The sequence below is a fragment of the Vulpes lagopus genome, chromosome 2 (genome assembly GCF_018345385.1).
Source record: "Vulpes lagopus strain Blue_001 chromosome 2, ASM1834538v1, whole genome shotgun sequence".
NCBI lineage: Eukaryota > Metazoa > Chordata > Mammalia > Carnivora > Canidae > Vulpes > Vulpes lagopus.
Window position 1 is genome coordinate 78,675,004 of NC_054825.1, and position 19,711 is coordinate 78,694,714.

Genomic DNA, 19,711 nt, shown 5'->3' on the forward strand with positions numbered 1-19,711 from the left:
TACATTCTGTATGAACACTCTTCCAGAACCATAACCCCACCTCCTTTCTTTTAAACATTAAGCCCCTATGTGGTTTGGAGCACAAACATGATGCTCTACTGATATGAAGATACTTTTCCCGTGGGGGCAATACTTTCAGTTTTCTTTTCTAGTGCTAGGTCTATGTTCTCAACTCATACTTTTTGGGCACCACTGCAATAATCCACTGAAAGGTGGTAGTTCAGAATGACTATGTCCCTAAGTTCTCAAACTCCAATTTGGTTTGCATCAAGTTTCTCCTTGACCATAAATCAAAAACCTGCTATCAAAACCAAAAGGACAAACAAGATTTGGTGTTTGACATTCTAAAGACATGTCTATGGCCATACCACCCTGAACGCCCCTGATCTCTTCTGAAATTCTGATTTGTGCACTTAAAATTTTGTTGTTGTTGTTACAAATTTTCATGAAATTTATCTGGATTTGTTTCTAGATCTGGTAGACAGGAAATGTCTCAATAGTAGTCATGAATTAATTCAAAACTTGGGGCATGTAAACTACTGATTTAAAAAAAAAAACAAAAAACTGTACCTCCCAGAATATATAGTTGAGAAGACTAAAAACACATTCTTTCACCAGACAAATTCCACTTCTTTAGTCAATTCATTTTCACACGATCCCAGAATTTTTTCCTAAATAATGATTTAAAAAATATACATCTAATAAGCCCCTCCTTAAAATAAGACAAACACATCTCCAATCTCTTTTGGTTCCCTTTTAAAATACATCTGATTTCAGGAAATTGCTGTGATTTTGTTTTAAATGAGTGTGAAAAGTGAGCACATAGTTTTTGACAGTAATAATTCAAAAATAACATATATATTTGATATTTAATATTCCTTGAAAAGCCAAGTCCTCCTTGAGTGCCTAAAATAGGTAATATCCAATCTAGAAACTTTTGTCTAATTAAGAGCATGGCCATGAATTTGGGAAGAGATCAGGCCAAACCTTGACTTCTCTTTGAAACACTCTTTTAAGAGTGAAAATAAAAGTTACATTCACACAGAGGCCCCTCACAGGCCACTGAACAAGGGAAAAGCATTGTTGTTAGAGGGAATGCAGAGGAAGGGAGGGCGGAATCATCTGGATAATGACCCTAACCTCAAAAGCCTAAGCTCACCTCTCGAGGGGCTACCTGGAAATTGAGTGAGACCCAACACTGTCTGAGTGATCTCTCTGGACTACAGAACTGAAAATTGGGCCTGAGAATTTTCTCACTTTGTTTTGCAGTCAGACTATAAACAAAGATATTTTTATTACCTTCTGAACAATTTCCCTTTGCAAACACCATTTGTCAATCATGTTGGGCACACAGAGCATACTCAAAGTCTATGAAAGAAAACTTCCCTCTAGAGTAGCACCCAATCCAACACCCAATACCTATTTTTTGAGTCTCTTCTGCTCACAAACACTGGAAATTCAATGGAAAATAAGACACAGGGTGTCTTCACAGGGTGAAGGAGAATATCAGGAAACTGGGGATGAGGCTGGGAACTGTGTCTTAAATAGAGTAACATTTGCTCAACCAACCAGCTTCATAACCCACAATTATACCAAGGTTTTGTTTTTTTTTCTTCCTGTGGTCACTATATCTAAAGGTTAAAATGTACCAAAATAATAAATAACAGAAAACCTACAAATTACTTTATTTTGCAATTCATTTTCCTTTTATTTTATTTTATTTTATTTTATTTTATTTTATTTTATTTTATATTTTTGTTGTTTTGTTGTTGTTTTTATAAGAGCTTGTCTAGATGCATAGCATCTAGAAGAGTAGCGACTGACATCAAATTTTCATTACACTATTCCAAGACCCCACTACAGCCAGATGTCTTGGAGTTGCTTTACAACACAAATATGGGCACTTTACTGTGACATAAATTTGTAAAGAATAAAATCTGGGGTATGGGGAAAATCCTTTAAAAACAAGCCAGTCCCACCTTAATAAGTTAAACTGTTTGATTAAGTTAAACTTCTGTTCTCTGCAGCTATAAGTAGCCTTCACACCTTATTCATTATATAGTGTTTTGGGCAGGATTTCCTTCATTGTCAAAGTGACCCAAATGATCATATAGTGAAAGCCTGTCTTTTTCAATTCAGTCTAAAAATAATGGACATTTTTTTTCTTTTTTCAAAGGATCTTAATGAAGGTAAAATAATTAAATGTCTCTTTCTGAAAAAACACATTTTCTACACTCTTACCCTCTTAGCCCATTATTAAAAGTTGCCAGGTCTTTACAAAGAAGGGGAAAAAAAAGGATATTAAATCTGTGGTGCCAGGGGAACTGACCAGATATAAACAGGGAAAATAAGATTTGACTCTTTTGGGGTAGTTTGAATACCAAATGTTACCATTTGCATTTGAATAATTGTTTTCTAAGGTGATCTTAACACTACAAAATACAGGCTTTATGAACTCCTTCCCTAAGGATGTGAAGTTACTTATTTCACAAGTATATGCAAAGATTCACCTTATGTTATATCAAAATGGGTCAAATTACAGCATTTCAGAAAATGTGTGTGTGTGTGTGTGTGTGTGTGTGTGTGTGTGCCTTTCAAAGAACAGTAAGGAAAGTGGGCTCCTGAAAGTCGCTCAGATAGATAGCACAGTGGGAGGGAAACAAAACGCCCTTCTGTTTTCCATTAAAGTTATGTTCTGCACCAAGTTTGATTGCTAAACATCTGGCAGTCTTTTCTCTGATAACGTAGTTCAGTGGAGTGGACAATGCTAAGCCTTTGAAGCCCTCCCTGTAACTCTTAGGTGGTAGGTGAACAAGAGCAGAAGATAAGAACTCTAGAATTTTTCCCTTCTATCAAAAGTGGCAAAGAGGTTTACAGTCTTTTATTTTCTTTATTCTTTGAGGTCCCATTGTTTCCATTCCCTTGAATAGGATATAGGAGAAATTATGGGGGAAGTCACAAAAGTGGGCTTTGCCCACTTCCACTATCAGAAACAAAGCCTCTACCTTTTCCTTCACTGAGGGAAAGGAACCGAAAACCAACTGAAATATTCATGATCATGTATTTAAATGCTCTGAGTAATTTATAGTTAGAGAGAAGACAGAAATATTCAAAGTGAGAAGATCTGAAAGATTCTCCTACATTGTTTAGCTCTGATATTATGCATCACTTGTTTCTAAAGAGTCTTCCCTTCATTTATCCAAGCTATCATTTCCAACAACAACAAAAGGAACTCGTTTTAATTAAGAATCAGCATATTGAAGCTGGGAAAACAACATGTAAGTCACCTAACCCAACTTTACATTTTAAAGACAAAGGAGCTGAGGCATAGTGACTTGGTCAATGACACCCAACTAAATAAGAATAATTGAAATAGTTTACAAGATGCACATAGCAAAAGATTTTTTTCACAAATAAGGATGTGGAGGTTTATGAAACTAAAAGAAGGAGAAACAAAAGCTGTGATGCAGGAGAGTCCTATATAGATAACTAGAATGTGTTGGCTATGAATTTGCCTATGTGACTCTTAGCCACCAAAGCAAAGAAAGAAAAATGATCTGTTACATGTTCACTGTTCATAGATAAAAACATCTGTTTTTATTTGGACTCTCACAAAGTCCCCACACTGAAGTGTGAATCACTCCTGGAGTTAATGCATGCTTACAACAGTAAGTCTCATGGGAATCATGCCCCTCAAAGAAATCTTACAGCATAATGCTGAACAAGAGGAAGCTCACTCCTACTAGATACCACCATGATCCCATTTACGTGCATTTTTTTGAAGTTTGGCTTTATCCAGAGAGAAAATTTGCATGGAAGAATGGAAGGACCAAAGATTATTCAATGCACAGTTATCGGTTGACCATTTACTCTCTGTCAGGCTATATTCTAGGTGTCTTATTTACGTTAACCAATTTCATCTCTTCAGCAATCTAGGAGATATATATACTATGTCTTCCCATTTAACAACTGGGGAATATAGGTGTATGACCTGACCAAGTTCATGTAGCTAATGAGGGCTAGAGGCCCACACTCAGGCTTCAGAGCGTAGGCTCTAAGCCACCCTGTGCTATTAACCTAGCACTGCTACTGCTTGACTCCTCAGTAGGTCATTACTCTCTCCTATGTGTGTTATGCTCTTTCAATAGTTCTCAACCTTAAGATTTACTAAGGGGTAAATATTGACACTGAAAATTATCTTTCTGGTAAACAATGCTATTTTTGTATAACAAAAGTAGCTGAAAGTTGATATTTTTAAGCTCTGGAGCCATGCTGAAGAAAAACTATTTCCCAAATTGATTTTTACCAAAACCAACCAACCCTGAGAAATGCTGAAAAGGACAGTTTTCAGATCTCCATAGGAAAACAGAACAGGAAATGCAAGTCAAGTTCCAGGGCTCCCAGTGAAATAATTCACCATAGAAAAGGCTCCTGACACCGCAGGGAAAAGGCACTTCTGCTAACATTTCTAATGTCCCTTAACCATGCTCTCCTACTTACTTTGTAATGATTGCATGTTTTCCCTTTGGGCCTACTAAAGTATTTAATTGCAATTACACTCATTTACATAGCAGATGAGGCTAATTGCTGGTATTAGTTACCAAATGTATGCTTGTATTGTGAGGGTGAAAAAAAATGCCCTACAGAAAAGAAAACGACTGTGCCTCTAATTAAGGAGTTATGAAGTCAGAATGAGCTGGTTCCAAGATGTAAATATGAAATTGAGGGCTTTCAGAACACTATAATGGTTTTTTATTACTCCATCTCACTTCCTTGATTACACACAATGTTTAGGGACTAAAGATAAATACAGTGCAATGTTCATAGTGCTGACCTGATTGCTAGGCACATTCTCTCACACATAGATGGAAATAAATGCAGTTGTCTTGCAAACCCGTGATAAATGGTGGGTTATGAATACCTGGTCTTCATTTACTTGGCTATTCAATTGATAATTCTGGCTCCACTTATTGCAAGAGGAGCCTTGGCATCATCAAATACACACAAATTGGTATTTGACGCTTGTTATGCATACTTGATATACAATAAACAAAGAAATCATGAAATTGGTACAAATTCTTTGAGAAAGACCAAAAGTTGAATACCTCTATGTTGTTCTATTCTTTGATTAATTTCTGTGTTGGCACAATGTTTAAAAATGGCACTCTGTGGTGACTTATCTTGAAGAAGGTTACAATCTCATTGGGAAGACAAAATCTGTACCCTGAAACTATTCTATACATATTTTCCCCACCCACTTCAAGCCAGAAAGACTTTAAGGCAGAATGGTAGCCAATTAGAAGAGACAACAATATTTAGTACTAAGTATAAACCAGAAGATCAGAATGTCAAGCTGTCAGAAACGACAGGAGCTTTAAGAAGATAACATAAATATATATACTTTTTTTTTTCTTAAAAAAGATTTGCAATGGACAAATAGACAACTTTCACAATCACAGTACTTCAACTGCCAGGACTGACAAACTTCATTGTTTAACAGTTTGTCTTTAGAATGATTTTTCACCAGTAACATTTTTTCTAATTTCTCCTTCTTCTTAGTCTGGATCCTCACCATGACCTTATCTCAAGGATAGGTTGTTCCTTTAAAAAGAGAGACAGACAGACAGACAGACTGAGGAAAGGAGAGAAGAAGAGAGTGAGGGAAAGAACGCATGAAAGGAAAAAAAGAAAGGAAAGAAAGAAAGAAAGGAAAGAAAGAAAGAAAGAAAGAAAGAAAGAAAGAAAGAAGAAAGAAAGAAAAGAAAGAAAGAAAGAAAGAAAGAAAGAAAGAAAGAAAGAAAGAAAGATTACTTGCTTTGTTGATTCCCTCTTTACTGAATGCTTAACTATGATATTATAGTGTTCAGTTACCTACACAGTTCATTTCATGAAATGAGTCTGGCCATCAGCCAAACCTCTGACTCTTCTTTTTCTCTTTGTTTAAAAAAACAAAGAAAGAAAGAAAAAAGGAAAAAGAAAAGGAAAAGAAAGAAAGAATTGGAGGAAGAAAAAAGAAATGAAAGAGAAAGGATAAAGAAAATCTGCCATGGCCACCAAAAACTGCATTCCATGGATACCATGGCCTCACCCTTCTTAGTAAGCATTCTTTTTAAATATAAGCCTTTGGTAAACCAATCCCAGGTAGTTATGATGACAAGTAAGCAGAGTGTTATTTTTTAAACTTGTGTGAAAAATCCATTTTGAGTTTCATCTCTTCTCGAGGGTACTCAGGCAGTGCAATCACTAGGCTCTGATGCCAAATGTAAACAGGACATCCTTTCAGATATCCAGGTCCAGCTGGAGAGAACACACACCCTCTGGTTCTTGCCCTGTTCGGGAAACCGACCCCAGTCCTTTCACAGAGAGATGCTGGAGCAGGGAAACCTACTCCTGCATGTGGGATGTAAACAGAATCCTTAAAAACATCTTTTTCTAGCTATTGTTTGATGTGTTCCTCCCCACCCCTTAATTCTTCTTACACCACAGCAGCACCTGCAGGCTAAAATTGTCAGAGACACCCCATGCTTGTGATTTGTCACAATTTTCCATTCACTGGGGAGAGTTTATATCTTAAGCCCTGGAATCAGAGAATGTTAGTAGTAGAAAGCATTTGAGAGCTCATCCAGCACAATTTTTCTGGCTCTGCAGTTAATAATTAGATGCTGAGGAGTGAAGAAAAGGCACAGCCTTTGAGTAGCCTAATCTCTAGGTGAATTACTGCTTTAGGTGCTCTTAGAAGCAGGTGGGTCATAAAGAAACAAAAACATGAATTCTACTCTGAAGAAGTAGTATATGCATATACTTATCATTTCTCTGCGTAATAGAGCAGTATCTTATGAAGAAGTTGTATACGTATATTCCTACCATTTCCCTACGTGGCATAGCACTAAAAAAGCCTCATAAAATATTATATTAGCAAGAGCTCTGTAGCAACAAGAACTGCAGAAGTTTAGAGGTTAAAAGCATCAGTGAGAAATGACAGTTAGGAAATACTTTAGGTAGGAGGCAAAATTCTCGTAGTGCTCTCCACTTCCACACTGGCAAAGGAGAGGAAATACTCTTACTCGGAAGCTTAAGAATGGCTGACTCTAATCCTGGTTGATAAAAAGTTATTTCTATCTCTACTCATCTTCTCATTTTCCCCTACCCTGTTGCATCAACTCACTGAACTCCATTTCAACCTCTACACAACTGCTCTTGAGTATCTGCCCAACTCAACTTGCTTACTTCTCTTTGAAAATTGCTCACAGAAGTAGGTCCTCAGTTGACTGGTCTTCATTAGTTCAGTTTTCTACTTACCCCACTCGACTCCACCAGACAAAGCGATTAGACCAAGGCTCAATGGCTGATCCAAGTTGGGTCAAACCACTTCTCCCAGGAATTTGGAGTTAGATTATCACTGTTCAATTAGTCTCAACATGCAATTAGAAGTATAACAAATACCTCTGAGACCTGTATACTAGCCATGTGTATTTAAAGCAGAAAGAGACAGAGCAAGAGTACTTTCTGGCTTTCATAGGAACTACTTCAATTCCTTTTCAGGGATTGGCTGCACTTGTCCTCAGGCACCCAGCAATGCAACTGAAGAGTCTTAATTAAAACTCAAGTCCTGGAATTAAATATTTTCCCAGTAGTTTCATCTGAAAAGATTTCTCCTGTTCCTAATCATCTATCTAATTCTAGAATCAACCCATCCTGTACACTAAATGTGAATCCAAACTTGTCAATTTTTCTTTTCACCCTCCAAATTTGTCAGAGCACCGCCAAGTTCAAACAAGATTTAAGACTAGTTAACTAAAATCAGATTCTTCCTAACAGCTTTCAAAATAGTAATTAAATGTAAGGAAATACCCATTGGGGTCCCCAGTGCAGTCTAACCCCTAGTGTACTGACTTATCAGAGCAGTCCCACTTTAAGTTAAAACCTGAAATAATGCTGTTACTTCATGTTTTTACATGCCAATATTTACATGATTTAATATAATCATTTTAAAAATAAAATCAGTAAAGCAAACATGCTTATACAATTGCATGGGACAACAATTTAAATTATTTATAAAAGAAGTTTGTCTTTACAATAAGAATTCCTAAGTAAATGAGTAGAGAAAGGACTGATTACAGTTAGAATTGACTTCAAAAATTTCATGCAGAGGTCTGAAAAGGAAAAAAAAAATCCACAAGACTCAATATCTTCATTGGACTATTAATATACATCGCCCACCATCAAGTAAATACATCAGGAATAACACTTGCAGAGACTTTGGTCTTAGCAACCAAAGTGATATTTTCTGAAGAATCACTGACTTCACGTTTCTTCAAGAAGGTCACAGAGACCCTAAAGTATCACATTGCCCTCTGATGTCTTCTTACCAATCCCCCATCATCACTATAGAAGGGCTCAGAACCAGGTCTAAGCCAGACTGTGAAGCAGAGCTCTGTTTTAATATTATCTCCCCACAAAGACTCTTAGAATCCTCACATTGCCTCTTTAGACCAGGGATCCTCCCCATGGTTCACCCCACTTCCACCTCCAGCACTTTTTTTCCTGGACAATGCCCAATGAACTTGATTTCACCGTTCTCCACCATTATCACCACCTTTCCAAGTCCTGGGTTTTTTTTAATATTTTATTTATTTATTCATGAGAGACACACAGAGAAAGGCAGAGACCTAGGCAGAGGGAGAAGCAGATTCCCTGCAGGGGACCTGATGCAACTCAATCCCAGAACCCCGGGATCATGACCTGAGCCAAACGCAGATGCTCAGCCACTGAGCCACCCAGGTGCCCCTTTCCAAGTCATTTTATCTTAGGACTCTTATCCTTGATGATAAAACAACAAGTATTTAGGAATGCTGATAAATTAATTAATTATGTCATCCAGCTAATTAGGTTTATATTTTAAGAAAGCTCTGAGACAATGTTCATATTCAGGGATATCTTTTAAACCTCTTTTACATATTCTATAAGATGTAACATAGTGCAGTTCTAGTAATAGGTGCCAAATATAAACTTGGATTGAATTTCTGAAAAGAATTAAGCCAGATGAATCATTCTAGGTTTTCCCCAATGTCTTTCCATCCATCTCTCCTTTCCTTCCCCACATATCCATATGTTCATGCCAAAAGAGGTTACATTAATCAAACTATATGTGGCTCTAGGTAAAAACCACAAAATAAATCTAGAATTTATTAGCTTTGTTTCTATATTATGGCCCCATTGAAGTCATTTGGACATACTTCATCTCAATTTCCTCTTCAATGAAATGGGGTTATTATTGATCTATCACTCCTAGAGCTTTTGGTACATTCTGTTTTGGTAAAACAATTTGGGAGCCTTCCAGGAAAACTGTCAGGGAAAACTAAATATGGACTATTAATTTAAAAATATATACATCGGGATCCCTGGGTGGCGCAGCGGTTTGGCGCCTGCCTTTGGCCCAGGGCGCGATCCTGGAGACCCGGGATCGAGTCCCACGTCGGGCTCCCGGTGTATGGAGCCTGCTTCTCCCTCTGCCTGTGTCTCTGCCTCTCTCTCTCTCTCTCTGTGACTATCATAAAAAAAAAAAAAATCTTTAAAAATATATACATCAAGCATCTATGGTGCATAAAGCCCTGTATCAGCTTTTAGAGAAGATACAAATATGGCTAAGATTTTCTGCCTTTAAAAAGCCTACTGTGGGAAAGTCTAATGCAGAACTTTATAATCTAGGTAATTTTAGTTAAGATAAAATCACAGTAAAAGCAACAACATTTCTATAACTGTTGTGTAAAAAAGAAAAACACACTCTTATCTTTCAGAAATTTCCACATCAATAAATGAGGAAAAACGATGAAGAACCTCACATGTCCCTGAAGGTGTAGCCCAAAGAAGATAGGCAAGTTCTATAATTTTCTATGCTTGTTTTGGTAGCTCCACAGAAATTGACCTTACATCTCCAGAACTGTCCTTTCAATATCATTCATCTCTATGGACTCTAGGAAATTGTCGTAGAGTGCCTTATAACAGTGTTCACCTTGTTAACGTTAACTGTGAACTTCAGGTCCTGCTGGAGGTACTCAAGGGATAATAATACATAGAATTTCAAAGCCCAGGAGACAGCTAAATAGAAATGAAGATAACAGTTAAGCTAGGAAAAGCCAGAAAACTCTGAGTTCACCCCCACACACACCCAAGTCAACAGAAAGCACATCAAGTAATTTGTTGAACTGTACACTGACTATGTTGCTGGGATGAATTTGTGTTATACCAGGAATTACCACCTCTAGAGAGCAGATTCATCTGAAAATGCTGTCATGTTACAGGGAAATGCTGAAATTTTAACACTGAGGTCCCTTCTATCAATATTACTTTACAGAAAATCCCAGAAATTATATGGTTAAATATGTCTAGGGATGTTTGGAACATTCATCAAGTTGCTGCTATTTCTAGGATTAAGGTAAAGCATTACTTTTCTTCCTAATTTCTTTCATATGAAAGGAACATATTTCAAAAAAAAATGTTCTTTGAATGTTCCCTCCAAAAACAATCAAGGACATTTAGAGACAATGATATTCTCCCATTTTGAACTTGAAGGCTAATCTGCCAGCTTCTTAGCCAACAGTCCAAGGAAAAAAAGATTTTCTTTCCTAAGCGTGTAAATAAAAGCATCACTTACTTCAAAACTTTCCTCTCTTTGGAAGTTATAGTTTTTGAACTTAGCATTAAATGCAGCTGTCCAAGAAGTACGTGTGTAGAGGAAATTGGAGGGTGACAGACAGGGAACAGCGAAAGGGCGTTTTTATCTGGTCTCTGAGAAAGCTTGTGGAAAAATTTTCCAAATACTTTATGGAATAGCAAGAAAAGTCAAATGTTTGCAATTTAGGTAAATTTCATTATATCAATGAAGAAACATGGCAGAAGTATTAAGGCACAAAATTTTCCAAGTTTAGGCTTAGGGAAGTTATTACTGTATGTGTGCACACGTGTACAAGTGCATGTATGCCTGTAGTGCATGTGCATGTGTTTTCATTAGGAAGTTCAAATCTTGAGCAACCCCATTTTTTTCCTTTCTTACCCCCAAATTTCCACCAATATTAATTATGTGCCTAGTTAATTTGTCTTTTATTTAGGTATGACACAACTACAGAAGTTGGATTCCAGGAAGTAAGAAAAGAAGGAAGGAAAGAAGGAAGGAAGGGAAAGAAAAAGATTTCTCTACCTTCCTTCTTCTGTACATTTTCTATAATAATCCTCCCCTGACAGCTACTCCCTACATTTTTCCCTATATCCACTTTGTGAATTCAACATACCAAGTCACATATTGGGCTCTTTGATATTTCAAATAAGTTTTGTTATATGCTTGCAAAGAAAGCAAATATGATCCATTTAAAAATAAATTCACTTCAAGAAACATAAGTAAGAACTTGGAGCAGAAAGATGGATCTTAGCCATTACTGCATCTCTGCAGGCTACCCTTTTCTTCTTTGACCTGATCTGGTAACAAAATTACAGTTTCAGAGAAACCTGGAGTTAACAAAAAAAAGCTAATATTTCCCCCTTATATCTGCTCCTTATCCTTTTGTATCATTTTGTGTTAAAATATCCAGCTTGTCAAGTGCTCTGGCCTTTCAGAGATGAGCACTAGAAATACATAAATACATAGATGTCTTTTATATAGGCTTTTTCTAACTAAATTTAGCTGCAGAAGGATATAAAAGACAAACGTGTTGACAAATGACAAGAATGTTACTCACTGTGAAAATATTATTGCATGCGCACAATTTCCGGTTATGGTGCATATATTGAATGCAACTTTGTTCAAAATGAACTGCATATTAAGAGAAATGCTGCCTTCTGATCTGTTCTAACTTGATTTTGGATGCTATAGAAGTAGCTATTTTAAAAAACTTTGCTCTTAATCTAATAATTACAAATAGAAGGGAATTTGCTTCATGAGATGCCACAAATTAAAAAAAAAAACTCATTTTATTTGGATCAAAAGTGGTTTTGGCCAGAAATTCATAAAAATATTTCAGACAAAGTATGGGAATGATGTAGCTCTGGAGACACATTAAGGAGTGTTACTGCCAACCTCTGCTAAAATGAATGTTTTTTAATAATGATGTGCAGATAGGCATTTGGCTATTTAAATTTATTATCTATATTTCAAATAATTCTAATTCTTTAAAGACAAATTTGGCAGAAGTATTTGTATTTGTGAGGGCCTTAGAAACTCTAACCTCACAAGTGTTAATGTATAATTGGTTCTAATCTATTGGTTACCTAAAGAATATATATTGTAGTTCCAGTATCTGTAGCAATAATAACAGAATCATGTGGTCCAATTTCTTACTTAGCTGAGTTGAACTATATTTAAGTATAAGACATCAAAAGTTTAAAAATAATATATCAAGAATTCATATTCTCATTCTCCATCAAGCCTTAGAATACTTAAATCTCGGTTATTATTATGACACATAAAAATGGAACAAGTTACACATAAAAAGAACAACCCTGAATGCACTCACCTTGGGCAACCCAGGACTTTTGGACATAGAACTGATTTGGCTTGAAAAGACATCACAGAGGGCATCAGACTTCGGCTAGGGTCATAAACCTAGATGACTGATTCCACTGGATTCAACTATTCGGCCAAAATAGCTCTAGCCAAAGGTTATTCAGTATTCTCAGTGTTAATTACAATTGTCCTGGTGGTTTATGTTATGTCTGGAAAAGCATGATGAACAAGCCCATTCTGGGTTAGACAAGGCACGTGGTAGACACAACACTGAACTCAAGGTCTATATTTGGGCATCGGCATGGGCAAATCCTAACTGCATTTGGCAGAAATGCAGGTCTAATGATCCTTCCAAGACTAATCCTAACACAAGCAAATGGCTGGATTTGGTAACATTTTCAGCATACTGCATTACAAAAAAGAAATAGGTCCACTGCATTGTCCAATCTTTTATTGAAGTCAGTATTTAATTCTAAATTTTTCCTATTGTCTTCCCTAGCCTGCATATCTTACAGAGCCATCACACACCATGAGGCAAATATTTTTCCATTAGATCTTCAGGGTGGGGATTCTATTGAGGTCAGTGTTTCAGAGCTTGGTACAGGATGTTCCTTCAGCTTTCTGAATCCTGGCTCAGTGAAATCACTGATAAGCTAAGCCTTTGCTCTTGATTTCCCACAGAACTGAAAAAAAAAAAAAAGTATAGATGAAGTAACTCGGGAGAAATGGGTAAAATGTATTTTCCCAGCCCAGCAAGCTCCTTCTGCCCTGCCCCCCCCCCACAACATACTCCCACACACCATCTCCGTGTGTGTGTGTGTGTGTGAGTGTGTGTGTGTGCGCACGCGCGCGTGTCTTTTTTTTCTTCCTTTTTGGCTTATGCTGTTCTTTTTTGGTCTCTGGCCCTAGTTATGACAGCTGATTGACATAGCTGGCAGTTCCCTTGGTGTCTGGTTAAGCAGAATTCCCCCTGCAAAACTAGGATGCAAAACAAAGAACAGACATCACTGTAGAAAGGAAGACAGAACAAAACAAAACCAAGAGAGAAGCAATGTTGTTTGCTGAAAATATTTTTAAATTTTTCAAAAAGAGAGAGCAAACCTTTAAAAGATTGTTTTAATCGTCTGTGTTCTTTTTTCTTCCCTCTTCTCTTTCTAGCTATCCCTTCCTCCCCCACCAGCTCCATCCCATACACACTGCTTTTTGGCTTTCATTTCTCCATCTGCCTTCTTCCTTGTATTTTTTTCCCTGAGTCATAAACATTTTATCAGGAAGTAGTCTTCCTATTTCTGACCTTCCTCAGAGCCAAGCATTTGTTTTGTCTTATTTATTTTTCCACCTGGAGGGTAAAATCATGATAGCTTCAAGTGAAATTGTGAGCAATTATTGCTCTGCCTCCTTCCATTTAAGATCTGTCTTCCATTCTTCTACAGAAAACTAGATTTCATACTGCCCCCAATTCTACCACATGTAGCATACAACACCCCCAGCTTAAGATAACCTTCACTAGAGTTTTGTCACATGATAAATGGCTCTCTCTATTTTCCCTCTATTTGAACATCTATGGAATGGGTTATTTGCCCAGGAAGTATCTCTCAGTTTTCTATCACATTGCAAAAGATCTCATAAAATTATGTTCATGGAAATGTTGGTAACTTAATATATCATCCTTTTGGTGTTATGTTCCTTTTAATGTTACTAAGACAAAGAAACAAACATATAATGATAAAAATTTAGGCCTTGTCAACAGGCCTACTGAGTTATTTTCCGATTTTAGAATGCAATCATCTATACTAGTTAGAAGAGAGGTTTGTCCTATGTCATAGGCAGGGTCCTAAAATTCATTAGTCTTATTTTTCTTGTAGTAATTTTGTATAAAATTTGAACTCAATACTATTCTGTTGCTCATTTTTATATATTTAGTTCTCCTAAACTTTTAGAAGCAGGCTTAGCTTACAAAGCTTTTTTACCTTCATAGAGAACTCTCATGTTATTTTTATATATGGTTAAACAAATATGGTATAACTGACATAGGATTTGCATCAAGAATATATAAAGAATTCTTAAAACTATGAAAACAAGCAACCCAATTAAAAAGAGGCAGAAGATTTAACAGACATCTCATTTCACCAAGAAGATACGTAGATGACAAATTCCATGTATACAGAGATAAGATACAAAAATGCTCAATGTCATTAGTGATTAGGGAAATATGTAATTGAAACCTTTAGATATTACTATCTATCAGAATGACTAAAATAAAAAACACTGGCCATGCCAAATGCTGCTAGAGATGTGGAAGAAATGGAACTCTTCATACACTGCTGGTGATAATGTAAAATTGTATAACCCCTTTGGAAAATAGTTGGGTAGTCTCTGAAAAACATAAATGCATACCTAACCTATGATCCATTCTACCCCTTAGTACTTACTCAAAAGACTTGAGAGCATATGTTCATTCAAAGACTTACACAGACTTTAGCTTTATTTATAATAGTCCCAACCAGAATATCTATCAACAACCTAAATATCTATCAAGAGGTGACTGTATAAACAAATTGTGTCATATCCATGCAGCAGAATACTACTTAGTATTAAAAAAGAATGAACCAATGTTATATATATGCAACATGGGTAAATCTCAAAATAATTAACCAAGTCTTTTAAAAAGCCAGGAGGAAAAAAGAGCACAAATATTATGATGCAGCTTACATAAAACTCCAGGAAAATGCAAACCAATCTACAGTGACAGAAAGCAGATCAATGATTGCCTAGAGGCAAGCATAGTTGGGTGGGAGAAACAGATCACAAAGAGGCGTGATGTACCTTTTGGGATGATGGAAATGTTCACCCTTTTGAGTGTGGTGATGGTTTCATATATCACATATTAAAACTTGTCAAATTGTTGGGCAGCCCGGGTGGCTCAGAGGTTTTAGCCTTACCTTCAGCCCAGGGTGTGATCTGGAGACCTGGGATCGAGTCCCACTTTGGGCTCCCTGCATGGAGCCTGCTTAACCCTCTGCCTGTGTCTCTGCCTCTCTTCTCTCCCTCTCTGTTTCTCTCATGAATAAATAAAAGAAAAAAGAAAAAGAAATCTAAAACTTGTCAAATTGCACACTCGAAATATGTGCAACTTATTGTGTGTCAGTTATACCTCAATAAGAGTAAATACAGTGTCTTGCCTTCTGAGACTTCTTTGCTCTGTTTTCCATCACCTGAATTTAACTCTTTCCTTTTTCTATTAATTATTATTTATTCTACTTTTAGAAGTTTCTCCTCACTGTGGGACCCTGTCCTGAAAGGGAGCTCTGGCATCAGTTTTGAGAGTATATAGGCAAGGGCCATGGAACCTTTGAACTTTTCAGCATTTTGGGTAAGCAAAACATCTCTGTTTCAGCTGCTGCCCTTAAATGAGCCTGCCACATTGCCAAACAGCACATTTTGCCTATTTGGGGGCTCTCTTCTTCTCATCTCATTGTTTCTCTTCACTTCCTTTCTCACTGATGCCAATAGCATGCAGCTACTGTAGCTGTACATAGTTTGGCACTGTCCACTTGTCTTTTGGGGTTCATGGGAATGCCTTATTGCCTAGTTTTATCCTGTGGCCTATCTATGAGTTTTTTGTTTTGCTACATAGTTTTTCTCTTTTTAAAATAATTGTCTTAGAAAGACTTTATTTATTTATTCATGAGAGACACAGAGAGAGAGGCAGAGACATAGAGAGAGAAAAGAAGGCTCCCTGCAGGGAACCTGATGTGGGACTCAATCCTGGGACCCTGGAATCACAACTCGAGCCAAAAGTAGACACTTAACCCCTGAGCCACCCAGGTGCTCCCCTCTCTTTTCTTTTTTTAGATACAGATTGGGGAAATTCCAAAAGCTACACTGGCAACTGCTGTCTCTCTCTTCTTAGAATCCCTGATTGATGGTCTTTTGAGTTTTTCAGATTCCTTTTTTAAAATTCCTTTATTGCTCTGTTGCAAAAATCAAACACAGCTCTTTCATGAGGCATCACATACTGAAATTGGTTGTTTATTCAATTCAGGGTGCTTGTTGAGTACCTACTGCATGCCAGCTATTATTCCAGGCTTCGGAGATGCAGTGATGTAGGGAGATAATGTCCCTGCTTGTATGGGGCTTTGATTCAACAGGGGAGAAAAACTAATACATAAAATAAGTAAAATATGTGGATGTGGTCTGAATGTTAGCATCCTGATCCAAAATTCCTATGTTGAAATCCTAACCGCCAAGATGATGATATTAGGAGGTAGAGCCTTTGGGAAGTAATTAGGTCATGAGGGCTCTGTTCTCAATATTGGGCTTAGTATTCTTCTAAAAAAGGGCCCCAGAGAACTCCCTAATTTCTTCCACTATGTGAGAGGCCAACAAGGAGGTGCTGTCTATGAACCAGGGATCAGGCCCTCACCAGCCAACAAATCTGCTAGCAACATGATCTTGAATTTCCCAGCCTCTAGATCTATCAGAAATAAATGTTTGTTGTTTCTAAGCTACCCAGTTAATGGTATTTTTGTTACAGCAGCCTTGACAGACTAAGACATCTATGTATAATAATATATTATTTCAGTCTTTTAAATTGTCAGCATGCAGGCAAGTAAAATGTTGGTAATAGATTTTATGATTTTGAAAGAACACATAGAATTAGGAAAAGCAAAAACCTCAATTATATTAAAATTTTAGGTGCAGAATTAAAAGAGAAACCATGAAACAGGCTGAGAAAGAAAAATCAGAGAGATGGAAGTAGGCCAGACAAGATTAGGATTACAAATGAAAATAGAGTTTATAAAAGGAGGGAGGTGTAAAATTTCTAATTCGTATTGCTTGTTCATAAAGAAAGAAGAGAGATAGGGCAATAGAAAAAAGGATGCAAATTCTTAACAGTGTGTTTTGTTAAGGAGAGAGAAAGTTGGTATTTTGGGTTGCAGTGAGGAAGCAAAAGAAGGGATTAGCTATAAAAAAGTGGTGATTTACTTACCACTAGAATCCCTGTTTGGAGCACATCTAAAAATTTTCTAGCAAGTTTTGATGGAATTAGAGCCAGTCACTGTCCTAGACACTGGGTATAAAGAGATGTAAACTCCATCCTCTTCTGCCTCATGAGATATTCACAGTCTAGTGAAAAGGAGAGGAAAATAGACTTAATTTATTAATTATATTAACTATCTTAAATTGGCTGCATCAGCATTGTGTACTTATTATAAACTAGTTAGTGGAATTTTATTACTGCAAAGAGCTTGGCAAATATCTATTCTCCTTTTTACATGATAAAAATGAATCATAAAAAGTTTTAATAGCTTGTCTAAAGCTACTACAGTTCATTAATGAAAGTTTCCTGATTAGAACAGTGTCCAGGCTCCTAAGAATCTTTTTACTTGAGCAGCACAACGCTTTACTAAAAGCATGCCTATTTACCTTATTTTTAAATATTCCATACATGTTTTAAATATTTAAAATCCAAATGTCCAATTCCAGCTAAGAAAGGATTTTTTTAAAAAACCACACACTTGGATATATCTGAAACCATCCTGCTACCAACATCTAGAAATAATGGAAAAACATGACAATATTTTTAATGCATATCTACCTTTGAAAGAAAAAAAAAAAAGGATAGTCCCAGGTGGCAAGAATCAGGAAACTCAAAGCCCTAATTGTAAGCACATGAGCTGACTTTGCAGCTGTCCTGGAATAGGGTCCTCTAGTTTGGCAACAGCCAGGGGCTTAGGGTTGCAAAGCACATAAGACAAGACCTTGGGCCTATATGATACAAGGTATTAGAATTGAAACTGAGCATAAAGTCAAGACTTTCAAAGCCATACCTTCAGAGGAAAGTATAAGAGAAAGAATATAGACCACCACCCAAGAGAGATTACAAGGAAACTTACCATGAACTCTGGGGAAAAGAAAAAAAAAATCCCAAGCCTGCAACATGAACAGATTTAAAGACCGAATTTATACTACCTTCATAGTTCATGATTCCCCTAAAATGATAAATTAACAAAAATTTAATCTTTTCCTAGGGACACGGAGGAGAAATAAAATAAAACCACTCTGAAGGAATACTTCAGTCTAGAAGGCAGAAAACTCATATACTCGCACATGCACACACACACACACACACACACAGAACCACTAAAGATGGTTAAAACTTGCAAAGCACATATAACCAAGAGTCAGCAACAAAACCAATGGAAGGATTAACTTCTTGTAGCAAATGTTGACTGCCCTGTCAGTGTGCTTTGGGCCTTGGACTTTACCACTTCATGTTCATTAATTCCCACCTGCAGGTATCTGCATATGTCTGCCCGAGGGCTGTCTCTGAAGCAACGGCATAAATTACTCTGCCCTTGCAGGTAGCAGACTACATGTTCCAAGGAGGTAACACCCACAGAGCAGCCCTCAACCAATGACTAATATGTAAATATCCCAGCTCCCTTGCTCCTGGGCAAGAGAGGGAGGTGTGATAACTCTGAGACATATGTTCTAGCTGTTTCCCACACATTTCCTTCACCTCCCAAATAAGCCACTTGCTCTTGCATCTTCTCAAGGTCAACTTCTGGAGAAATCAGAACTAATAAAACAATGGAACAACAATTTGAATGAGAATATAAAACATATTTAAAGATTATGTTAAGACATAGTATATAAACATATTTAAAGATTATGTTAAGACATAGTAGAAAGGATAGAAACTAGAAGTCAAGGGGATCCCTGGGTGGCGCAGCGGTTTGGCGCCTGCCTTTGGCCCAGGGCGCGATCCTGGAGACCCGGGATCGAATCCCACATCAGGCTCCCAGTGCATGGAGCCTGCTTCTCCCTCCGCCTGTGTCTCTGCCTCTCTCTCTCTCTCTCTCTCTGTGACTATCATAAATAAATAAAAAAAAAAAAAAAAAAAGAAACTAGAAGTCAAGAACTAAATCTATAGACAAAAGAAGCAATAGATTTGGAAAAGAAATTAATATAAGTTACAGAACAAAAATTGCAATTATTAAAACTTCAGTAAGTGAGTTAAGTAAAAAGTTAGACATAAATATGAGTTGATTAGTGACCCAAAACATAAATCTTGGGAAATGACCAAGATTTTAGCACAGAGAGTAAAAGGAAAAAAAATAAGTGAAACATACAAAAAAAATACATAAAAGCTTGAGGGAATAGACAAAATATATATATTTATATTTTTTTCCAAAGGAGGTATAAGCT

The 19,711-nt window shown here is 36.8% G+C and overlaps 1 long non-coding RNA gene across 2 annotated transcripts in view; it reads right to left on the reverse strand.

The window, feature by feature from the left end:
- Positions 1-12,714: 12,714 nt before the first annotated feature.
- The window catches only part of LOC121485007, a 33,302-nt gene continuing 26,305 nt past the window's right edge, over positions 12,715-19,711 (reverse strand). For both annotated transcript variants that reach the window (XR_005986179.1, XR_005986180.1), the window contains 2 exons: positions 17,490-17,626; positions 12,715-13,179 (listed from right to left, as the gene is read on the reverse strand). This is a non-coding gene — a long non-coding RNA (uncharacterized LOC121485007). The remainder of the gene's footprint in view (positions 13,180-17,489; positions 17,627-19,711) is intronic.